Genomic DNA, 25,362 nt, shown 5'->3' with positions numbered 1-25,362 from the left:
CCCCGACTCCGCAGCAGCAGGGAGGCCCCACATTCCAGACCGCAGTCGGACGGCCAACTCCTCCTCCTAGCCCCCCCCGCTCCAGCAGGTCGCAGAGAATGGGGGTGGGAGAAGACTCCAAACCTCCCTCCACCCGCTCATTGTAGTGTTGATGCATGTGTGTTCTAAGGTGCATTTAAAACCCAGGAGGGCATGGAGCTACCTGCCAGAGAGCAGCAGGTAAGCGCATAGTACCTCCTGCTAGCCCTCAATGTCTACGTGTATTTAAAATTGAGGGGTGGGCAACGACGCCAGGGGTGAGGTGTACACCCTGATGGTCTTTTGGAGTCCGTGTAGCATGCCCACCCCCAAGATCCTATATGTATGTGTAATGAGAGTGTGAGTAATGTGAATGTCTAAGTTGTGGGATAAAATTGAGGCACAGGCAGCCAGAAGGGGACAGAGGGGGTGGCCTCCTCTGCACCCCAGTGCCTACTGGGGTCAGCTCCCCCGCTGACCCCAGTAGGCACCCCCATACTCCGCGACCCGCCAGGGAAAGGGGGCCCAGACCCATCCAGACCGGGGCCCAGTGCAGCAGCGCCTCCCGGCCCCACAGAGCCCGGGACAGTCCACCCAACCCCACCACAGAGAAAACTGCACCCACCCCACCATCCACTCATCTTCCAGACTACATAAGACAATAGACACCCAGGCTGAGATCTTCCTCCACCTCTCCTGTATCTCCCCTTCCTGCAGAGAGAGTTCCTGAAGAAAGGAAAGCTCCTGCAAGATGTGACAATCTCCCCCACCAGTTGAAGAGCCTTTTTTCATATGCTCTGACCGGGTGTCTGAGTAGACGACAATATCATCCAGATACACTTCACAATTGCAAACGCTTCCCAGCACAATATTCATAAGGCGTTGGAATGTGGCGGGGGCATTGCGCAACCCGAAAGGCATGACAGTGTACTGAAGAAAATGGTCAGGAGTAACAAAAGCAGAGATGTCGGCTGCATGTGATGGTAGAGGAACTTGCCAATAGCCCTTCAACAAATCCAGCTTAGTAACAAATTTCGCAGAACCGACCCCATCGACACAATCTTCCATTCTGGGAAGAGGATAGGAGTCAGGTTTGGTCACGCTGTTCACCTTCCGAAAATCCGTATCTGGAGGAATAAATATATTTCAATAAATATTAACGTTAGCCCGCGACTTTGTTCCAGTTTAGAATTTTGGCCCACTGTGTATTTGAGTTTGACACCCCTGCAGTAGAGCTAAGAACAGCAAGACGATTTTCCAACAGATAAGAAACTTCTGTCTGGAAAAGAACACGTTTAGTGGGATTCACCCGGTAGGCATGCTGTTTGATTGGAGGGTGGTCCCCCACATCGATATCATGCTCCAGCACGGTGGTATGGTAAGGAGTGTCAGAGAAAAGAGTAGGATTATTCTCAATCAACTGACACACATCATTTTGAACAACATCATCTAAATCCTTTAAATGTGACCTCAGATCACTTAGGATTTCAGAGTTTCTAAGTCATGCGCAGCCCTCAGCAAAACCGAAAACTAAACCATCACTTACTGGGTCATACTGGGTTTTGGAAACTGGCACCCCACAGTCGCAACTGTTGACACACCACAAGCAAAGTAAGGCTTTATCATATTGATATGACACACATGACACTTTTTCCTTTGCTCTGGGGTGTCTATGACATAATCCGTGTCACTCAATTTTGCCTGTACTGTGTATGGACCACTGAATTTTGCCTGGAGGGAAGAACCAGGGACCAGTAGAAGTGTTAAAACTTCATCACCAACCTCAAATTTCCTTTGTACAACTTTCTTATCAAACTTCCTTTTCATCTTTCCCTGCGCTGCAACGAGAGCATGGCGTACGATTGCACATGCTTTATGCAAACACTCTCTAAAAGAACTCACATAATCCAACACATTTTCCCTAGGAGCATCTGTGTCGGACAAAAACTTCTCCTTGAGTAGTCGCAACGGGCCACGCACTGTGTGACTGAACACCAGCTCAGCAGGGCTAAATCCTAGCGACTCCTGCACGCTTTCCCTCACCGCTAAAAGAAGCAGCAGCAAACCCTCATCTCATTCCTTTTGTTATGGCCCTGGCCATAATCTGTTTTGGTAGTTGTTTTCTTTGTCTGTGCCTTTAAGTCTTTGCAGGTCCCTGAGTGGTTAGCCCAGCCGGACAATTAACAGGATTGGTTACGGAGGATCTTAGGCTCGCCCTTCGCCTGAAAGAGGTGGAGCTTGAGGCTAAAGCCAAAGAAGTTGACCTTATGCATCTCTGCATAAGGGCTATGGAGCTGGATCCTTCCCGACAACGCAATGTTACCTCTACCCCAGTGAGTAAAATTGTGAGTAAGCCTACTGATTCATTTTCCTCTGACCATTTTAATGCAAGCAAGCAAATTGCTTTAGTGCCACCTTTCAGAGAAAGTGAGGTTGACTCTTACTTTAATGCCTTTGAACGCATCGCAACTACTTTGAAATGGCCCAAGGATGTGTGGAGTTTGTTGCTGCAGTGTAAGTTGGTGGGGAAAGCACAGGGAGTGTGTGCGAGCTTATCTATTGATGACAACCTGGATTATGAAATTGTGAAATCCACTATTTTAAGGGCTTATGAGCTAGTTCCGGAGGCATATCGCCAGAAGTTTCGGTCATGTGATAAATCTGCCAACCAAACACATGTAGAGTTTGCCAGGGAGAAGACTCTCTTGTTTGATAAGTGGTTAGCTGCTAGTAAAGTGAAGGACTTTGCTCAGCTAAGAGGATTGGTCCTGCTGGAAGAATTTAAAACGTGTCTTCCAGAGAATGTTGTTGTATATATCAATGAGCAAAAGGTGGATTTGTTGTCTAAAGCTGCTGTTCTTGCAGATGAGTTTGTGTTGACCCATCGCGTCACGTTTTCAGCTGTGCGCCGTGAATGTGCCCCGTTCTCTAAACCTGCGAGGAGTTTGAGGGTTTCTCCTAAGCGTCAAACGCGCCCTGATCAGGCTCCCATGACTGTCCGAGAATGCTTTTATTGCCATGATACTGGCCATCTCATTGCCAATTGTCCGTCGCTCCGTCGCAAAGAGCAAACTCACACATGGAAAAAGCCAAAAAGTGTTGGTTTTGTTCAATCGGTTTCTACTCCTAATCCCGTCAGTGATGAACCAGGAAATGACAGTCTTGACAGCAGTTACCGACCTTTCATTTCACAAGGGTTCGCCTCACTGACTGGAATAGAGGAGGATCGCATGCCGATTGTAATTTTGCGCGACACTGAGGCTGCCCAGAACAATGTGTGTTCTCTAATCAATACTTACCCATCTCTGTTTGCTGACACTCCGTCTTGCACTACTGTCCTCGAACATGACATAGATGTAGGCACCCTCCGATCAAACAACACGCTTATCGTGTGAACCCTACCAAACGTGCACTTTTTCAGCAAGAAGTTTCCTACTTGCTGGAAAATGGTCTTGCTGTCCCTAGTTCGAGTGCCTGGAGTTCCCCATGCCTTTTTGTGCCGAATGAAGACAAAACCCCACGTTTTTGTAATGATTTTCGAAAAGTGAACAGTGTGACCAAACCCGAGTCCTACCCTCTTCCCCGCATGGAGGATTGTGTTGATAGGGTTGGCTCCGCAAAGTTTGTCACCAAACTGGATTTATTAAAGGGTTATTGGCAAGTTCCCCTCACTCCGTGTGCATCTGAAATCTCTGCTTTTGTCACTCCTGATCACTTCCTCCAATCCACCGTCATGCCTTTTGGCCTTCGAAATGCCCCTGCCACATTCCAATGCCTTATGCACATTGTCTTAGGTGGTGTCACAAACTGTGAAGTGTACTTAGACGACATTGTAGCCTATTCAGAGACTTGGTCAGAACACCTTGGAACACTCACTGAGATTTTTGAAAGATTAAAAGAGGCATCCCTTACCCTAAATCTTGCCAAATGTGACTTTGGTAAGGCCACGGTGACTTATCTAGGGAAGCAGGTGGGTCAGGGACAGGTGTGCCCCCTTCTGGCTAAAATCCAGGCTATCCTAGATTTCCCTGTGGCTCGCACTAGACGTGAACTTCGCCAGTTCCTTGGTATGGCCGGCTATTATCGTGGCTTCTGTAAGAGTTTTGCAGATGTAGTTGCACCTCTCACCAGTCTCACAAGTGTGTCAAAACCATTCGTATGGTCCCCCACATGCCAGAATGCTTTTGAGTCTCCCAAAGCTCTCCTCTGCAGCACACCAGTACTTACCGCCCCTGTTTTCACACATCCGTTTAAACTTGAGGTGGATGCCAGCGCCAACGGTGCAGGTGCGGTGCTGTTGCAGGAGGATAGGCAGGGTGTTGATCACCCAATTGGTTACTTTTCAAAAAAATTCAACTCCCACCAACAGAAATACAGTACCATTGAAAAAGAAGCTCTCTCTCTGTTGCTGGCTCTACAGCATTTTGAGGTCTATGTCGGTTCTAGTTCAGCACCTGTCGTTGTTTACACCGATCACAACCCCCTCGTGTTTTTGACTAGGATGCAAAATTCTAACCAAAGGCTCATGAGATGGTCCCTCTTAGTGCAGGATTTCAATCTAGAGATCCATCACAAAAAAGGGACAGAGAATGTAATGGCAGATGCACTGTCGCGTGGTTTTCTGAACTCCTAAGTGCCAAACATCTATAGGGGAGATGTTTGGTCTTGGGAAAGGGGGTGTTATGGCCCTGGCCATAATCTGTTTTGGTATGTTGTTTTCTTTGTCTGTGCCTTTAAGTCTTTGCAGGTCCCTGAGTGGATGAGCTGACGGCTGCCGATTGGTCCGCCGATCATGTGGTCGCATTCAAAATCCCTCCACCAGCAGTTGTCCCGGGGCAGCCACTGACAGCAGCAGCAGACCTGACCCTGGCCTCCAAAACCTGAGACATTTGTGCCTGTGACTTTGTGCGACTTTCTGAGTTCTGTATATAGTGTGTACATTAGTTTTCATTGTAAAAAGCACATTGTAAATAGCACTGGAACAGAAGGGGTGAGCTGCCTTATTGTTTTCCTTGCACTGTTTTCTCCAGTTTATTTCAGTTAGGGAGTTAGGTGTAGCGCTTGTCTTTTGTTTGATGTTTGATTTCACATAGGGTTTTAGATAGCACCTCCTCCTGACTTAGCTTGTTTTGTTTGTTATTTTGGCCTTTGTTCACCCCGGAGCTTCATTTTTGCAGTGTAGAAAAATAAACCACCATTCACTAAGAAATTGGTTTTCCCTCTGTGTATGGTTTTGGGGACCAGGGCGGGGCAATCTTTTCAAACTTATGTTGCGTTCCTGTACCCCTATATTGGGACGTAACACCTTTCCAGACTCAAGGCAAAATTTCCGCCTCATAGATTTCAATGTCTGGTGAAACTGCTCGAGTGCACCTTGCGACTCAGGATGATATGTACTAGACTTCTGATGTTTAATACCAAGTGATTGCAAAACTTGAAGAAAAATCTTAGACATGAAATTAGAGCCTTGGTCTGTTTGGACAGATTTCGGCAACCCAAAAGTAGAAAAGAAGTTCACCAACGCCTTAACAACGGATTTAACTTTAAGGGTGCGCAACGGAATTGCTTCAGGAAAACGTGTAGTGACGCACATCAACGTCAAAAGATACTGGTGTCCCGATTTTGTTTTAGGAAGTGGACAAACACAGTGGATAAGTATGTGCTCAAAAGGTTCCCCTAAAACTGGAATAGGGTGTAATGGAGCGGGTGGAATGATTAGGTTAGGCTTACAGCTAATTTGACAGATGTGACAAGAACAACAATACTTAGCAACGTCATTCTTCAATCCTGGCCAAAAGAAATGGTGCAGAATGTGGTGGTAGGTTTTACTAATACCTAAATGTCCAGAAAAGTTGTCATGGGCAAGACTAAGAACTTTGTGTCGGTACTGTTGAGGCACAAGAACCTGTTTAGAAACATTCCAACCTAGCTCACCAGCTACAGGCGGATACCAGATACGCATTAACACATCATCCTCAACTCTATAAACACGAGGGTACTGGTCACTAGAGTTGGCAGCTGAACAACCCACAAGAGTCGGGAACTGTGTTGTGCCAAAACAAAATTATTTTTTGTTAACTTCCAAAGGAAGTTGAGATGTCACTGATGGGCTAGTAGACAGCATTGCCTCAGAGTCGACCATCAGCGGGTCACAGGTTTTACATTCAGACTCTTGCTCACCGCTAGCACAGAAAAAAGAATCAGACAAATCAATGTCACCATACTTGCGCTTGTGCGTGCGAGTTACAGCGCATGCAGGGAAAACAGAGCGTGAGTGCTCAGCAGCAGGCTCAGATAAGAAAGTATCAGGCACAGGGTTCTCAACCACGCTCAGAGTAGAAAACACTTTCCTGTTCACTAAGTCATTCCCCAGAATCATCGCAACTCTGGGCACTGGTAAATGATCGTGCACCCCAATCGTTACCGAACCCAAAACGAGCAGAGATTGTGTAGTGGCACTCGCAAAATATCCATTTTTACTCTCCAGACAAGAGCATCCGAACCACAGAAAGAGTCATCAGAAAAAGGTAAAATACCCCTCAAAGTTAGTGTCTGTGTGGCTCCAGTGTCACGCAAAATCGTGATCGGCACCCGATCCTCCTCTTTTCCGGTCAAAGAAGCAAATCCTTCCGTTACAAAGGGACGGTAGCTATTATCAAGGCTGTCACTTCTCGCTTCATTGCCAAGTGAAGTGGAAGTAGACATAGAACAAACAAAACCAACACTTTTCCGCTTCCTTGAAGTGTGAGCCTGCTCCTTGCGCTGAAGTGATGGACAAGAAGCAAGGAGATGACTGATTTCATGACAATAAAAACATTTGCGATCTGACACAGGGATAGCAGCAGAATGCGTCTGTCGCTTAGGAGAAACCCTATAACTTTTGGCATGTTGAGTTGCAGAAGCGTACTCACGGCGCGCCGTCGAGAGTGCTGCACGATGAGTTAAGACAAATTATTCGGCGAGGACAGCAGCTTTAGACAGTAACCCCAGCCTCTGTTCATTAAGGTACACCACAATATTTTCAGGGAGACATGTCTTAAACTCCTCCAACAGGATCAACTCTCTCAGCTGAGTAAAGTCCTCTGCTTTACTGGCAGCCAACCACTTGTCAAATATGACAGCTTTCTCCCGTGCAAACTCCACAAACGTTTGGCTGTCGGACTTGCTACACGAATGGAACTTTTGCCGATACGCCTCCGGGACTAATTCATAAGCCCGCAAAATAGTAGACTTGACAACCTCATAGTCCAGACTATCTGCAATGGAAAGACTCGCACAAACCTCCTGCGCTCTTCCTACTAATTTACATTGCAACAACAGACTCCAGACATCCTCTGGCCATTTTAAAGTGGTTGTGATGCGCTCAAAAGCAGTGAAATAGGAGTCAACCTCTCCCTCCCTAAAAGGAGGTACTAAAACAATTTTCTTGCTAGCGTTAAACTGGTCTACTATGGAAGTGTAGGGGGTTGTACTTACAGGGACGGGAACAGCGTCCTTCGCTCGAGAAGGATCCAGCTCCATAACTCATATGCGAAGATGCATGAGCTCGACTTCCTTGGCCTTAGCCTCCAGCTCCACCTCCTTCAACCGAAGGGCAAGCTTGAGATCTTCCATCACCAAACCCGTAGCAACCTGGCCAATCGGGTCAAATTTAGGGGATTGAACGGTTTTTCTACCAAACATTGTTAAATTTCTGCCTTTTTAGAATGCAACGGAACATCCACATTGAATAAATTAGCCACTAATAACAAATCTGCTTTTGTGCATCGCTCCAACGTTTCAATGGAGGGCTCATCCATGTCAAACGACATCATGAGCAAAGCAAAAGAGAAACAAAACTCTGCAGACAACTAATCGCATCCAATCACTCTAGGGCCGCAAAACTCGCACCTAACGCATAGACGAATGACACTCTCCTTTTTTTCTCAACTCCCTCATGGAAAACTGCCTCCATCCTCAAAGACCCCACACACCCCCAACACGGACTGTTCACACTTCTGCCCTCGGGACAAAGGTTCAGAAGTGTGAAATCCAGAACATCTTGAGTCAACAACTCCTTCTTCCCCACTGCCATCAGACTCTTGAACAGCTGACCTATTTTAACAATAATAATAATTTTTGCACATCAGGTCATTTCACATATCAAACCAGCATATTAAGCTCATAGCTCTTTTGCACATGAATCTATTTAATACTTGTGTCCATTTATTTATTCATGCTATGTATTTTATCTATTTGTACATATTAACCGGCATCTGTGTGTGGACAGCAGAGAAAGAATTTTATTGTACAGAGAAATGCTTTTCTTGGTACACATGACAATAAACACTTTAAATCTTGAATCTTATCAGATGCCTGAACTATGTTATCTAACTCCTTTCAACCCGGATGGCCAGTGAATCTGCTCCTAGCTCCCCCCAGGCTCCTTACCTTGGCTCAAAGCTTTCCTTCTATGGTTTTACGCATTAGCGTGCAAATATTGGTAATTCACTGACTTATGTTTGTTATATTTTACTACAGTTACGTTTTGAATTGTTTTGAAAGTCCCTAAAAAAAGTTAACAGCACATTGTAAATTGGTTTGACATCTCTGACATACACTTGCAAAGCAAAAGCGCAGAGAAGAAGTTTGAGTGCACAAACATCAAAGAACAGATGATCATAAATATTAGGTTCTCTAAACACTATTCCTCCATGTGGAGAAATGGCTTCTGTGTGAATTCAGTCATTATTTTCCAACAGTGCAAGAGCAGTTACTTTGCATCATTACCCATGGCCATAACACCACATAATGACAGCATTTCACTATTCCTACAAATTTTACCCGTTAAATAGCATTCATGCAGGAGCTATATTTTCCACACTGCTTAAAGAAAAGACTGAATATAGGAATATAAACAACAAAGAGCAGGGATATGTTCCACACGACAACCGTTTTAGATATGTGCCAATCAGACTGCATAAAGATTAACAAGAATGGAACATTTACAAATGCTTTGTTTCCAGAGCATGTGGAAACAATGTGCTGCTAATGATGTTTTCCCCACTATCTTCCTGCCAGTCTACAAACAGTAGTGGAGGTTTCATCATACAGTTACCAGTAAGATGGATTTCATCATCTCTAAAGGGCCATTGGAGCATTTTTGCATTTCTATACACTGAGCTTGCAGTGCATTGACCCTAGATATTTTGTGAAAAGGGTTGGCGTGATAAGCAAATGCTTCAGCCAATACCTTTTGATTAGCCTTGTCTCATGCTTTCTTTCTTTATGGTAGATTTTTGTTCTGTTTTCACTGTTTGTTTTTTTTGTTTTGTTTTGTTTTTTTGTTTGTTTGTTTGTTTTTCACTGTTTTCACTGAGATTTGAATTTGAATGCTAATCAATAAAATCAAATCAAATTAATCATTGTACATTCGGTACATTTCAAGAATTGTTTATTTCCCTTCTTGTGATAGTCTATAGTGTGGTGTGTCACAGACTATATGCTTTATTTTGGCATTCTCTAGTGTATCTAGTTCCCAACTTAGTTGTTTAAACTCTTAGTTTGTTGCTAGTCTGAGACAAGTAAGTAACAAATGGAGCTTATCTGGAATCTAAGTGTCCTTGTGACCAAGTGGGTGAGAACACCATTTGTCCAGAGTTTAGTCTTGTTATTGTCAGTTAACATTCTTGATTGTTTTGACTATGCCATATTTTGCACTTTTGCTGAATGATGCTAAACTGGAGCGGGAGCACAAGCGCCAGCAGGATAGAAAGAGCCAATTCAGCATCAGTTTCCCCAGCTTCGACAGCAGGTGCAGCAGGAGGACCATGAGCATTGGCTTCTGGAAGTTCAAGCATCTACATCTGCTTCCTCAAGAGGACCTACTCCAGAACCATTTCCCACTACACAAGAAACAAGCAGGCTTGACTCAGAACCATTCCAGCTACTGTATGGGTATCCTGTCAGAGAATTGCCTGATTCAGTTGTTCCAAAAGAAATCCCCACAGATCAGGGCACCAATATTACTTCTAAGCTGCTCAAAGATATCCAGCTTGCTAGGAATTCAAGGTGTCAAGACCAGTCCCTATCATCCACAGACAGATGGCCTTGTGGAAATATTCAGTAAGACCTTGAAATCAATGGTCAGGAAGGTTGTGAATGAAACACAGGCAGATTGGGATCAATAGCTTCAATTTCTGTTATTTGCCTACAGAGAATTTCCTCAAATCTCTACTGGGTTTTTATTATTTCAGCTGCTGTATGGGCATCCTGTCAGAGGTCTAATGGATGTTCTGAAAGAAGCTTGGTAGGGTTCCCTTTCAGAGCAGAGATTTTGTGAACTCTCATGTTCCCAGAATGAGAGACAAACTGCAAATAGGAACTTGCTAATAATAATCTGGCTCATGCTCAACAACAGCTGAAGCATATACATGATAAAGCTTCAAGCAGAAAAGTTTTCTGTGAAGGACAGAAAGTTCTTTTACGTCTGAGAGCAGTTTTCTTGCAAAGTGGCAAGGACTATATGAAATCACAAAGAAGACGCGCCCAGCTACATATGAACTTTATTTGCCAGACTGTTGGAAGAACCATCAAGTGTTGCACGTCAACCTTTTGAAAGAGGGGACTGACCAGCCATAGCACTCAACATCCCTGTGGACGGGCACAGTTATGGATGAGGAAGAACTTCATGAACAGTACTTCGCTTCTTCAAAAGTGTGTTTCCAGACCTTCATCATTTGCCATTTGAAAGATGTCAGGAGGTGTAATCACTTATGACCGAAGAACTCTTTAGCCAGGAGCCAGATCATAAACACCTCACTGACCACAAGATCACTCTTCATTCTCCAGACCAACAGCCAATTAGAGATACCACTTGCTGTATCCCAGATAAGCTATTGCCTGAGCTGAAAAATGAGCTGGAGAAGATACTGGTTACAGGAATCATTGAGCCTTTACACAGTGAGTGGTGTAGTCCTGTTGTGCTTGTCCCAAAGAAAGATGATTTTAAGCTAAGATTTTGTGTAAGCTTTTCTAAGTTAAATTCAGTATCTGTTTTCGATCCTTGTCCAGTGCCAAGGGTTGATGAACTGATTGATCACTTGGGAAATGCTAATTTTCTGACAACTCTAGAACAGTTATATTAACTGACATGACAAGAAAGTCTAGTCCTACAAAGTTCAAGTGGGCTGAAGAGACAGAGAATGCATTCAGTGGTTTGAAAGACTGTTTGTGTCAGAAACCTGTTTTGCACTGTCCAGATTTGAACCTTCCGTTTACAGTACACACAGATGCCTCTGAGGTGGGTCTAGGAGCTGTTTTACTGCAAGGAGAGGAAGGACAGCAGCAGGCCATCCAGTACATCAGCCAGAAACCTTTTCCAAGAGAAATGACGTATTTGAAAATTTAAAAGGATTTTGATTCATGTGTCAATGCATTTTTATATTTTTTGTGCTCCAGGTGCTGCTGTTTTTTTTTTTTCTTTTTTCTTTCTTCCCATTGTTTTTCTTACAGTTGTGCATATTCTATTTGTGCTCTATCCTTTTATTATATTCTCCTATCCCCCTCCACTTTTTTCTCCTGCCTTTCAGCTTAGATCTTGTCACACTGTGCTATAATATAATATAATATAATATAATAACTGAAATATAACAAGGAAAACATTTTAAATAAATGAAGATAAAACAAGAGGATTATAGAGGACATCGTGGTGCATTCAGATCATAATTCTGATTTCAAATGCTAGGATAAACAAAAACAAATAATAACAATAATAGAATAAACATCAAAATAAACAGTATTATAAGAGAATAAAAATCTGTGACATATGTTAATATATGAAAAATGTATGTTCATGGCTTTAACACGTTAATGGATGAGTTTCAGATTTGATCAGTTTTTTTTTTTTTTAAATAAACTGTTCATTTCAAAAACAAGTCACATCCATATTGGTCAGTTTTCTTAAACAATGTATTCAATAATAGCTGCTGACTGTTTAAAAAAAAATAAAAACAGTGTTTTCCCCTACAGTATCTCAAATGCAAGGCAGTTTAGCCAATTGTCATCTTATCAAAGCTATGCACTGATTAATTTTGTATGGTATAGAAAAAAAAAATTACAAAATTAAATGCTAGTGAATGTATTCAGAATTGGCCAAGAGCTATTTTAATCACCACAGAAAATAAAATATATTTATTTCAGTTCCATGACAACAAATTGGCAGCTTTTTAAAATGATTGAAAACATCAATGAATAGCAGGACCCACAGCGCTGATACTAATATTGGACTGAAACGTTTTATGATGTTGATGCTCACAGTATATATGGACCAAACTCAAAGATCTGTCATTTACTGCTGCAGTCTGCAGCACAGCCTGAGAGCTATTTTGCAAGTGCTGAATTGCAAAGGTGTGATGCAGTTTAACCAAATGCTGTATTACTCATTAAACTACAAATAAACATTAGCGGGTGGTAAAAGAGCAAGCTATATGACTTCAAGGCAGATATTTACTATTTCTTGTAAGATTCTGAGAAAAATCATCATCAGTAAAAAGTAACAGCAACAAAAATGCTGTGTGAGATTAAAAATTAATGTCCTAAGGAAACAGTATTATTTTAGTTATTATTTTAGCGACACACTAAAATGTGCTAAGTCTTATGTAAAAAAAGAAGAGTATTTCAAATTGTTAGTCTGTATGGCGTACAAAGTAAAGAACATCAGAGTGAAAAACATATTCATATTAATTCATATAATGAATGAGGCTAAATAGGAAGACTTCAACCAAATCTGCAAACTTTTAGAATTACAAGTTTTGACAGTTTGAATATAACTAAAGAAAAGTTTAAACAGTTTCTTGAAGTGGTTTTAAACTATCATGCATTAAACTAAATGATGGTTTTTGACTTTTAATAAACAATGCTAATTTAGCTGATTAACTGTGGTTTCTGCCTCACCTATAAATGTCATGAAACTGTTATAAAAAGCTTATACTGCTACCTACACTGATGTAAATGACATCTTCAGATAAACAGTGTCAGTGTCATGAATCCCAGAGAATGTGTAGAAGAATGGACCTGTTTTATTTGTTTCTATAGATTTCTGAAACAGCTTACCGTAATAAAACTAGTAAGATCTGTTTTGTTTTTTGGTTTTTTGGGGTTTTTTTGTGTCCCGTTTGGATCTTTACCATCAGAATTGTTGTCTTAAGGCCAAGAAAGATGCCAAGCGGATTTATTTTACCAAGTGGATCATCATGGCCTTGCCATATTGGTCCATTTGGTTGACCTTTATTATAATTATGAATTTATTTTATTTTCAGTTCCTACAAACGGGACAGACATGACTGGGGGATAGGACAGGGAGAAAGAATGAAAGAAAGAGAGGGAGAGAAAGACCAAAGGGGAGAAGAGACGGTGAGAAGGGGGGGAAGAAAGAAAAAAAAAAACCAAACAACAAAAAAAAAAAAAACACCTGGGTCACCTGTATGGAGAAAAAAAACAGAAGAGAAAGCAAACAACAAAGAGCAACATAATAAAAAAAACGGCACCATCACAATAAACTAGCAAGCAGTAAATATCAGTAGATACTAAGTAATAAACGATATTGTGCAGCACGCAAGATAGACAGCGCACAATGTGCTTTGAGGCAGCAGCCAAGAAAGCTGTAGTCCGCGTCTGTGAACACCCGTGTGTACACCTGTGTGCATACCTGTGTGGATCAGCATGCTTGCATTCCAAAGGTTTCTCCATGTAACGATCTGCTAGGGAGTGTGGGGAGCCACAGCCCCGTCCTCCAGGGTATGAAGCAGGTATATCTGAAACAGGTTACCGTAATAAAACTAGTAAGATCTGTTTTGTTTTTTAAGGCAATTGGTTAGCATGGTTTTAAAAAGTACATATATTTCCTATTCCACTTATTATTTTAAGGCAGTTTGTTTGCATTTTTTTTTCATAGGAAGAATAATTAGAATTGACACTGTAACTAATTTTCTACTATTGTTTCAGTTATCTGATATACTAAGCATGATTGTGGAAATATGGTCTTGATTTAAAAAAACAAAAACTCATGTATAACACATTTATTTTGTCAATTTAAATTTTAAAACCACATTTTCAAACTGTATTTGACATTAACCAAGGTGCAGAAATACTGACATTTGCCACTGTTAACACGTGCACAAAGACTGAACCTAAATACATTCATGTATGAACCTAAACATAAATATGCAAAGAATTGGATATTTTCGCTATAATTGTTTACAGATTACCAAGATGATGCTTTCACTCGGCTAGTAGACAGAAATGTAAGGGGAAAACAAGTCAGCACACTTCTTTCCTTGATGGGGACACAGTTGCCGTAGAAGAAAAAAAAAATGCAAACACAGGAGATGAATTGGACATTCTGCGATATGTTAAACATCCTGGTAAATAAATAATAATGTGATAAATATTGTGGTGACTATGCCGAGGAGGTAGACCCAAACTCAAGCGCATCATTAACGCGTCTACCTGTATGTTGTGTCAGGAAGGCAAAGTGAAGGGCAGACGGAGAGAGTAAAAACAGACGAGGGGTGGGAAAGAGGAAAAGAAAAACTACCGTAGGTGAATAAAAAGACAGAATGATGCTAAGAGAAAAATAAAAATAAAAGTAAGCGGGAGAGAAACCAATAAGAGTCAGTTAAATGAAGTAGAGAGTAGGGAGTTAGGGAAAGGCTAAAGAATAATGTGACGGGGAAGAAGAGAGAACAATATTCAACAGGCAGACAAGTGGAAACTTATACTGAATGGAAAGAGGTGGCACTCCACTATACGGCTATCTCACTTCTGAAAAGAGCACATTTTGAAAGAGGCAGAAAGACGCCCAGCTTAAGACTTTACATCTATACACACACATGCAAACATGCCAGTGTCATTCGGTGGACTTCTTTTCATTTCACTCACACACTTGTGAGAAAATCTAATTCTTCACTCTCTTTCACCTTACAATGCATACCAATTCAAGATATTTACATAGTACACCCATGGCTTTGTGTCCTTGCAGTATCCATCTGTGTCCCAGTGCTGGTCCCAAGAAAAATCCAAAATTCAAATTTGTGCACTTACTTTTAAAGCCAGTAAAGCTGTGTGCAATCGTTCCACCCTAGAAAAATAATAGTTCAAAGAATCATTAAAATTACATAGATGAATTGCATAAAAATGTGCTTGCACAAGAAAACCTTATTACTGTTCAACTCTTATGCTGTTGCATAGGCGATGGGTTCTCTACTAGAGGTAGGCCCATCGATCCAAATATCTATGGTATCGATAGCAACACTGGCATTTGAATTAGACAGATAGTAGCATGATATTTGATACTTTGTGTTTCTATGCTCTATGTTCAGATACGTAGCCCACTGAAATGTGTTAAATACATTCTTTAAAAACAAAAAACCCTCAAACATACAGAAAATTGTATCAACATTTCGCATCTATTCAAAGCTGGGCCTATGATTTTGGTGGCCCCAGACAAGATTTTATATGCAGGCCAAAACACTTCCAGCACAACTACCAAATCACCCACATTGCTCATAAGAAAATGAAGATGAGCACATACACACAAACTAGAAACAGTCAAATGAATTACATTTCTTATTTTATTTTAAGTTGTATATTAACATTAATAGCAGAGCAGTAATATGAGCAGTTAAGAAAAAAATGAAAAGAATTAAAAATGATAAATATATACACTACCATTCAAAAGTTTGGACACACCTTCTGATTTAATGTTTTTTCTTTATTTTTTCTACTTTCTACATTGTAGATACAAACTGAAGATGTCAAATATATGAAGCAAGATATATGGAATTATGTAGCACTTGTATTTTAGATTCCTGAAAGTAGCAACCCTTTGTTGACAGCCCTGCAAACCTGTCAGGGTTCCTTTGAGGAATTCCTTCCTTTCTTAATGGAGTTGGGACCATCAGTTGTGTTGTGCAGAAATCAGGATGGTACACAGCTGACAGCTCTATTTGAGAACTATTAGCTAATTGGTTCTTGCCATAATGTGAATTCTAAGTTAAAGAGAAATGACAGTCCATCATTACTTTAAGAACTGAAGGTCAATCACTGAAGGCCAGGAAAATTGCTAACATTTTGAATGTGTCCCCAAGTGTAGTTGCAAGAATCATGAAGCGCTATGACATAACTGGCTCACATGAGGACCGTCCCAGGAAAGGAAGACCAAGAGTCCCCTTTGCTGCTGAGGATACATTCATCCGAGTCACCAGCCTCAGAAATCACAAGTTAGCAGCACCTCAGATTAGAGCCCAAATCAATGCCACACAGAGTTCCAGTAGCAGACACATCTGTGTGAATCAGGCCTTTATGGTCAAATAGCTGCTAAGAAACCACGACTAAGGAAAAGCAACAAGCAGAAGAGATTTGTTTGGGCCACGAACTACAAGGAATGGACATTAGACCAGTCTCAGCTGACCAGGAAACCTGCAGTCAGCTGAGACTGAAGAAATCACTTGGATGAGTGACGAAACATTTCTCCCACTGAAAATGCTTTGTCCAGATGAACAGAATCAACATTTGGAGACATTAGACAAGTGGAAATCTGTGCTTTGGTCTGATGAGTCTAAATTTGAGGTGTTTGGTTCCACCTGCCGTGTCTTTGTGTGACAGAAAAGGTGAATGGATGGTCTCTACATGGTTCGTACTGTGAAGCATGGAGGAGGAGGTGTGATGGTGTGGGGGTGGTTTGCTGGTGACACTGTTGGGGATTTATTCAAAATTATAGGAACTCTGAACCATCATAGCTACCACAGCATCCTGCAGCCACATGCCATCCCATCAGGCTTTATGTTTAGTTTGACTATCATTTATTTTTCAACAGGACAATGACTCCAAACACTCCAAATGTTAGACTGCTGTTCATAGACTTCTGTTCAGCATTCAACATGATCATTCCCCAACTCATTCACAAATGGATCTGCTGGGGATCAGCACCTCACTGTGTAACTGGTTGCTGGATTTCCTGACAGGAAGACCGCAGACAGCATGGGTTGGCAACAACACCTCCAGCACAAGAACACTAAATACGGGGGCTCACCAAGGATGTGTGCTGAGCCCCCTTCTCTTCACTCTGCTGACCCACGACTGCACACCATCACGCAGCTCCAAATGTCTTCATCAAATTTGCAGACCACACAAGGTCATATCAGCAACAATGATGAAACCTACTACAAGAGTGAAGTTAACCATCTGGCTGAGTGGTGCAGCAACAACAACCTGTCCCAGAATGTGGAGAAGACTAAGGAGATCATCATAGACTTGGTACTGTGGAGAGGGTAAGCAGCACCAAGTTCCTGGGTGTGCACATCTCAGAAGATCTCTCCTGGTCAAAAAACACAGCATCACTGGTCAGAAAAGCCCAACAGCGACTCTACTTCCTCCTTCTACAGAGGAGAGTATCCTCACAGCTGAATCGCTGTGCGGTATGACTCCTGCACTGGGTCCTGCCGGAAAAAGTTATAACGGGTCGTGAGAGCAGTAGAGAGGATCGTGGGTACTTCTCTTCCCTCCCTCCTGGACATCTACTGCACCCGCCTCATCCAGAAAGCTCTTAGCATTACAGATGACTCCACTCACCCGCCCAACAGCTTCTTCAGGAAGGAGACTGAAGAGTCTCTGGTGGGCCACACCAGCAGACTGAGAGACAGCTTTGTCCATCAGGCTGTCAGGATCCTGAATTCACTCCTTGCTCTCACACACAGGAACTCCAGACCTGCATTCAACTCTTCCCTCTGACCCCACCCCCCCACCCCCCAAACACACAAACTCTGACCCATCACCATTGCCTTTTCACTGACTGCCCCGCCCCCACTTGCACACAAACTTGCCCACACCATGATTGTGTTGGACACTGCTGTTTAAATAATTATATGATATTGTATTGTGTTGTACATAAGACTTTATTTTTTATCGTTTTATCTTTATATTGTTTTAGTGTACACTGAGGGCCATGGGAGTATTGCGGTTTCAAATTCCTGTGTATGACTGTACATGTGGTCTTTGACAATAAAGCTGACTTTGACTCTGACTTGAAACACACCTCCATGCTGTGTGGGCTATTTGACGAAGAAGTACAGTGATGGAGTGCTGCGCCAGATGGCCTTGGCTCCACAGTCACCTGACCTAAACCCAACCGAGATGGTTTGGTTTAGAATGGACCACAGAGTGAAGGCAAAAGGGTCAACAGGTGCTCAGCATCTCTGGGAACTCCTTCAAGACTGTTGGAACACCATTTCAGGTGGCGACCTCATGAAACTCATGAAGAGAATACCAAGAGTGTGCAAAGCAGTAATCAAAGCAGCGGGTGACTATTTTGAAGAATCTAAAATCTAAAACATGTTTTGAATTATTTCACACTTTTTTGTTTGCTACATAATTCTATATGCATTCATTCATGGTTTTGATGCCTCCAGTGAGAATCTACAATGTAAGTAGTCATGAAAATAAAGAACTTTTGACAGGCAGTGTATGTCAACATTTTTAAAAGATATAAGTAACACTCCTGCAAATCACACTGTCAAACCTGGAATAATTTGGGACAGTTTCATAGGTTTGGTGTTAGAATAGAACACCACCTTAATGTTGTGAGAAAACATTGAGATAAAGGTAGCAAATCAAAATAGCTGTTATAAATTATAAAAGTAAAACTCATTCTAATGAAAAACACATTAGCTAAAATGAATAATAATGAATTACTTTCTAGCCACTGTTTGCCAGATGAAAATTATTGTGGCTATATTAAATTTAATTTATTCAAAATGAAACGCCAACTCTCAGTTGCTCAACAACAACAAACAAACAAAAGAAAAAGCTGCACAAAAAAACACAAGTAGCTTACAACCAAAGCTAGCCATACATTCAAAGAGGTTACTTGGTTACTACATTTGTCTATAAGTTTTTTTGTGTTGGCTAACAAGCTGACAGTAAGCATGTTTTTAGAAAAAATCGCTTATAAGTATATGATATATGATAAGTCATTATCTAAATTTATCCTGTCTTAAGGGTAAGGGTAAAATTAACCATGGTGATTTAACGTTAAATATGGTCAAATGCAACTTTGATGTAAGAAACTCATCAAAAGTTTCTTATAATGAAATAGAGTCAATAAATACATATCTTAATCTTGTCTTGGTTTTTTCTTTCTCCAATTTTATTTTATTTATTTATTAATCAAAATTCTGTATTCTGTATCTTTATCTGTAAAATTAGAGAGCAGCTCTTCGGGACATTTAAGTGGAACAATTCAAATGAAAACCCAAAAGGACAGGTAGGGATATAGAAAATGTTTCTGCAATCATCCTGAATTTATTTTGGTTTGGAGAAATTTGTATCATCTATCCTGACCTTTTACTTTGACGCAAATTAGTATTGCTCCATTAGTACTCAGTTGTAGCTGAGAAGCGTCAAAGACAATACTACAAAGCAATTCCTTAAAACAATAGTTTGTGCTCCTCTGTCAATTGGTGGAGGGTTCTTTGTGCCCCACTGAGTCCAGGGGCTATGTTTCTTTTGGGAGGGGGGGGGTTGCTTTGCCCTCTTATAGGGTCTCCCAAGACAAATTGGTCCTGGGTGAGGAGCCAGACAAAGAGTGATTCAGTGGACCCCTGTGCCTGAGAAAAAAAGCAAGGGACCTATGTAGCTAGGGTTACCAGAGTGCAACAATGGAGCCAGGCCTGTGGTGGGAGCACAACAGAGAGTGTCTGGTCAAAGCGGCAGCCGGTAGGGCCCTCCCTCCTATAGTGTGACTAGATATAGCTGCCTTCACCTCAATGCACAGCTCATGCTCTCAAAACTGTCTCGGGGCACACTTTCCTTATATAATCATTGCAGTAGCTTGGTTTTTCCTGGTGCATGCTGGGCTCCGCCAGGGCTGGCCTTTGTCACAAACCTATTCCTAGTCTTTATGGAAAGAATTTCTAGGCATAGCCAGGTGGCAGAAGGCTTTCACTTTGGTGGTCTCAGAATCTGCGGGCAAATACCACAGCCTTGAAAAAAAGCTTGCATGTGAATTTTCAGTCAAACTTTTGGTCAAATACACCTAAAACAATGTCTAGAATGTGAAATGTTGGTATAATGGTGCTACTTGAAGCCTGAAAACGATCGCCCATAGAAAAAAAAACGAGCAAACAGCAGTAGCAGACGTCCTGACTGGATTCTACGTTAGCATAGATCCCTCCAGAGTTTTGTGCGCACGGTTTAGGTAAAAATGAAAAAGGTTGAGGTTTTACATTTAGTTCAGTATTACCTGTTGCCTGTGTCTTTGTCTTTTGGGAAAATACTTTACACAAGTAATGGCTCAAAGAGGATTTTTTTTTTTTTTTTTTACTGTGCTGCAATTTTTTACTGGATTATTTGTGCCATTAATTAGTGTCAACTAATTTTTATTTGATCTCCGCACAGGATATGCTTGTGAAGATGGAATATGGGGGAGAGCAGAAGTGCGTTGAAGTTCCACAAAGAGATGAATGAAGGACATGCATATTGTATTGAAGAAATAAGTGATGAGAATGCTGTTATTTGCATTTACCATGTCAGACCTTTTGATAAACAAAATTCTAATGAAAGTGAGAACATGTATACTGTTACATCTTTCAGAAAATGTTTTGAAATTGTGGTGCACAGTTCAGAATAAATGTTTTTCAAAAACCATTGCATCTTGTATAGGATAAAGGTCTAGTCATCTCTTAGTTTACTCAGATTGCACAGAGTGTATATTTGTTAATAATTTGAATCATTTTGGATAAGGATAAGTGTAAGATAATGGGGAATTTCAGTTTTTACTTTATAATTTGTTTAGCGTAAGATTTACAGTTAAATTGTATTTTTTCTTGCCTTATTTAATTTTTACGTACTGTTCCTTTAACACACGGTAACTGTGCACGGGGGGAGGGTTCGCGACAGGCAGTGTAGAGCTACGGGGGCTTTAACTAGCTGTGGAGAAAAACAGTTTCTTACCGTGTTTGCAGTGTACTGGAACATTCAAATGGATCACTGTATTTCAAAACTGTGGAAATAAATGTTTGCCTGTTTGTTTTTCGACAAGCGGACTTTGTGGATTATGCTCAACTGCACTAAGACACGCGTACGGCCCGACTACCAGCTAGTGCTTCCGCGGTGATACATCTTTTTAGTAAATGTTTATTTCCAAAAGAAATTTCTAGAAGTTCAGAACAGTAAAATTCCCACTTTTTAGAATGAATTAGAAGATAACTCTTACGTAGTTAAACTAAAATACTCTTTGAGAGTTAATATATAAACTCTTAACACCAAGTGTTAAATTATCAACTCCAGACAGATTTGGTGTTTAACACTAAATCAGAATTAACGTACCAACTCTCCAAAAAGAGTTAAATTAACACTCTCTGGTGTGGACCCATATAGACACTTTAATAGTGTTGAAATCAAATCCGACAGTGTTAATTTGGACATGCAGGATTTGCTGTGTTCTCAGCCAGAAAAGGGTGTAGTGTCCATTCCAGGTCAGAGACAAGTTACTGCCCCAAGTAGAAGAATTTAGGTGTCTGGGGGCGTTGTTCATGAGTGAGCAGTGTGTGACTGTAAGATTGACAAATAGATTGGGACTGCAGCTGTAGTGAAAAAAAAAAAAAAGCTCTTGATTTACCTGTTGATCTATGTCCCTACACTTACCTATGGCCACAAGCTTGTTGTAGTGACCTAAAGAAGAGACTGCAGCTACAAGTGGTGGAAATGAGCTTTCTCCAAAGGGTGGCTGACCTCCCTTAGAGATGGGGTGAGGGGCATAGCTGTCCAAGAGAGGCTCAGAGTAGAGCCATTACACCTCCATATCAAAAGGAATCAACTGAGGTGATTTAGGCATCTCGCAAGGATGATTCCTGGGCATGGTGTTTCAGGCATGTTCAACGAGAGGAGGCCCTGGCACAGACTCAGGACATGCTGCAGAGGTCTCGGCTGGTCTAGGAACACCTCGCGTTTCCCTCAAATGAGTTGGAGGAGGTGACTATGAAAAAGGAGGCTGCTACCCTGCGACTCTGTCTCCGCAGGGGAAGAAAATTGAAGAACACTTCTTTCTTTCTTTTTTTGGTTTTGCTAAGATGTATTTAACATGTATGTCCATAAGATTCATTAATTGAAGTCTGCTTTGTGCTGTTCTGGATTGTTGTGGCCTATATTCTGCCTGTCTGATATCTGTCAGAAGGTGTTTTTCACCTGCACAATGAGAATTAAATTTTTTCTGAAGTGCAATCCAGGCACTCCTTCATAAGCAGAAGCTTTAGGTAGTGTCAGTAAATATCCAGCATCTTGTTGATCACTCACCACCTTTCAGACAGGCCACAATACTGGGCACTGCTCTGTTTGATCTGATGTATCCACAAGGGACTGTAATTTCTCCATTACTGTTCAACTTGTACACCTCAGACTTTGAGTACAACTCATGGTCATGCCACCCTTAGAAATAGTATGACTGTTCTGCAAGGTGGCCCCACAGTGGATGATTTTGTGGAGTGGTCTGAGAGATGGTGATATACTTCAGGAAACAGCTGCATGGCCTGTATAGATCATAAGAGAGGCTGTATACAAGTCGGAGATGAAAATGCTTATCTCCTTAGGAACCTAAATGTGGTGGGGCGTGGCTTGCGGTGCCGTGCAGGGAGGGCGGACGCACCTGCATGGCATCCGCAATCATGCCCCACCTACTTAAATACTGTAGTGGGTCCTGCGTGTGGTTGTTGTGGTTGGTACGTTGAGCTGGCAGCGGGAGAGCTGCAGCTCTGTGTGTATTGTGGACAGCAACCGTCAAGTATTAATAAAGAATGATTAAAATACCACTGGGTCTGCCGTGGTCATTTACACTAAGATTCTTCAATGTGTGTAGCAAAATGTTGGAGCACTATACATAACTTACTGGAAAAGCAATGGTGCACTTTCTCTGATAGACTGGTTTACCTCCATTGACGCAAGGACAGACACTGGAACGCTTTCATACATAAGTTTTATTCCCATTTATTTTTCACCTTACAATATTATTATTATTATTACTACTAGTACCAGTAGTAGTAGTAGTATTAATAGTACTATTTCAACTTACAAAGAATTTTCCCACATAGGGTAATAAAGTATTTCTTGCCTTAATTTTATCTTACATTAGCTGGCATCTAACTACAGTCATCTCTAAAGCTACCATTTTAAGAGTGCATACTATACAAAAGTAGGCTGTAAACAGTGATAATAACAAATCACGGTACATCCAACTGTACTTGTGAAAGGTAAGCTGTGAAATGGTTAAAGGTTTGTCTATCTGCAAGTGAAGGTTCAGATTAGTTGAAATGTGACAAACTTGACAGTCAATTATTACTTCTACACATATACGGATGCCATACACAATGCATTGTTTTATTTTTGCATTTTGTGTATAAGCAGAATAAGGCTGAGGGGGAAAGTGGCAGATGGTGCGGACATCATTATGGCACAGTGGCTTCATTTGGCCTTTATATTTTGACTCAAATGGAAAGTAGAGCTTTCACAGAATAATGTAAAGAAATCTTATCTTCCTTTCCACTGATGAGTCTTCTGGGGGTTCGGCCCCATTAGATCCTGTTAATGGCTCATATTATGTGTCATTATAGGCATATTTGCAGTGCCTTTTCTTCACCCTGTACTTCATGGATCCTCTTGTCCCAGTATTGTAAATCCATCTAACAAGATCTAAAAATAAAAGTTTAATGTGTTTAGGCAGAGGACTGTCCCTCCATGAGGCCTGGTTCTCCTGGATGTTTCTTCTTGTTAAAAATGAGTTTTTCCTTCACAACATTGCCAAGTGCTTCTTCATAAAGAGTGACCTAATTGTTGGACAATTATTGTAGAATCTTTACCTTACCATATAAAGCACCTTGAAGTGACTTCAGTTGGTGCTTTATAAATAAAACTGAATTGAATGAAAGAATCCATCACCCACGCAAAGGTGGGCTGACCTTTGTCACCGATTCAGTTGGTAATTTTTACGGACAGAATTTCTAGATGTAGCCATGTGGTGGAAGGCTTTCACTTTGGTGGTCTCAGAATCTCATCTCTGCTTTTAGCAGATGATGTGGTTCTGTTGGCTTCACTGGGTGATGGCCTCCAGCTTGCACTGGAACGGTTCAGTGGGAATCAGCACCTCCAGATCTGAGGCCATGGTCCTCAGCCAGAAAAGGGTGGAGTGCCCACTCCAGGTCAGGGATGAGTTCCTGCCCCAAGTGGAGGAGTTTAAGTATCTCAGGGTCTTGTTCACGTGTAACAGGAGAATGGACCGGGGGATCGACAGATGGATTGGGGCTGCGGCTGCAGATGCTGTCTGTCAAGATGTTTGACAGATGATGTCTGTCGTGGTGAAGAGAGAGTGTAAAAGTGAAGTTCTCAATTTAACGGTTGATCTACGTCTCCACCCTCACCTATGGTCATGTCTCACCACGAGGAGGCACCGGGGCAGACCCATGACACGGTGGAGAGATTATACAGCTGGCCTGGGAACGCCTTGGTGTTCCCCCAGACAAGCTGGAGGAGGTGGGAGAGGGAGGTCTGGGCTTCTCTGTTTAGGCTCCCTCCCCCGACACCCAGATGAGCAGAAGAAAATGGGTGGCTGAATCAAAGAGTTGTTTAGCTGTTTCTGTATCTGTGCCATATAGATTTGTTTTTCTTTGCTTAGCATCTGTTTGAGCATCTGTGACCATACAGCAAAGTCCCACTGAGACATTCCAGTGATGAAGACAACTTAATAAATAAAATCACCACAACAAATAAATTTACAAACTTATGTACACAAGTGCAGTGCTGGAAAGAAGGTGGAATGTTATACAACAATGTAGTTGCATGTCATATTTAGTAGCTTTTGTGTCAAGTGGTTCCTCATCTCTGTGTTTGTCAGTTCTTGCTGGGCACTTTTTGCCTCTGAATTTTGAACTTAGGGACAAACCTCTTATTTTCTGTACTGCTCAAACGTCTCTTTTAGTATTGTGAACCATTAAAAACCCATGAAATGCTGTACAAAAATAATGCATTTTTTACTCATAGTCTCCCTACATTGTACATATTCCATCCAAGTACAAATTGGCTGAATGTGTCGGTAAGTGGTGCGTTGAATTGTCTATTTCAGGTCTGCCCAGGCGGTCTTTGCAGAGTGCTTATTTTACATGTCATCCAGTGTGCTTTTACAGATCATTGTTTGCGAATGGAATGAACCTCCTCCTGAGTACTTGTCATTTGTAGTGTGAAAAGCTCTTATCTGGTGCCCAGCAAGACTCTAGAAAGACAGACAATTACTGGCAAGAGAGTGGCAGCAAACAAGAGATGAAA

Source organism: Aulonocara sp. 'chitande type north' Nkhata Bay, linkage group LG6 (assembly GCF_057382095.1).
Source record: "Aulonocara sp. 'chitande type north' Nkhata Bay isolate Kocher_YH1m ecotype deep benthic linkage group LG6, A_spYH_male_GT1.1, whole genome shotgun sequence".
Lineage (NCBI taxonomy): Eukaryota > Metazoa > Chordata > Actinopteri > Cichliformes > Cichlidae > Aulonocara > Aulonocara sp. 'chitande type north' Nkhata Bay.
The sequence above is the reverse complement of the archived record's forward strand: the minus strand, read 5'-3'. Positions refer to the sequence as shown.